We start from the raw sequence: 571 nt of genomic DNA on the forward strand, positions 1-571 counted from the left end.
ATGTGGTCCTCACCTGTCTGGAATTCCCTCAGCTAGGTAGATGCCATCGTCTCCACTTCTCATGTTTTATCTGATATCTTGTCCCAAGTTATTTCCGTGTCTGTGTAGAATTTTGCGCTTATCTGCCATTCTAAGAATAAACCACAGACGGCTTTTAGCGAATGGCACTGTTGTGAAGTTGATTATTGTAACAGGTGGTGTGTCAATCCCAGAGCGCTATAGCCTATATATGGAGGACTCCTTGTGGTTCAAGCTGCAGTCATTCGGCAGGTGAAGACAGCATCGACAACAAACCGCCTAGATGTCTCAAGCAAACTCCATCAAAATGATCAGGTAAGATGCACAACCTATTTCCTTACCTGCGCATAATGAGATACTGACCGTCAAAACTACCTATTTGTGTATGTAAAGCGACAAATACTTCATGCTTATAAACACGTGATCACGAGTTTGGTAAACAGAGAAGAGGTAGTGAAAGTTTTGCAGAGGATGAAAGCCGGTAAGGCGGCGGGTTTGGAGGGTATTGCAGTGGAATTTATTTAAAAAAGGGGGTGACTGTGTTGTTGACTGG

At 43.6% G+C, this 571-nt stretch overlaps 1 protein-coding gene across 1 annotated transcript in view; it reads left to right on the plus strand.

Annotated features, from left to right (window-relative positions):
* The window catches only part of LOC139757306 (uncharacterized), a 100,178-nt gene extending 99,826 nt beyond the window's left edge, over positions 1-352 (plus strand). Inside the window, exon 3 of the transcript XR_011714592.1 lies at positions 195-352. The gene's annotated coding sequence lies outside the window, so the exon portion shown is untranslated. The remainder of the gene's footprint in view (positions 1-194) is intronic.
* Positions 353-571: the final 219 nt, after the last annotated feature.

The sequence above is a fragment of the Panulirus ornatus genome, chromosome 25 (genome assembly GCF_036320965.1).
Source record: "Panulirus ornatus isolate Po-2019 chromosome 25, ASM3632096v1, whole genome shotgun sequence".
NCBI classification, from domain to species: domain Eukaryota; kingdom Metazoa; phylum Arthropoda; class Malacostraca; order Decapoda; family Palinuridae; genus Panulirus; species Panulirus ornatus.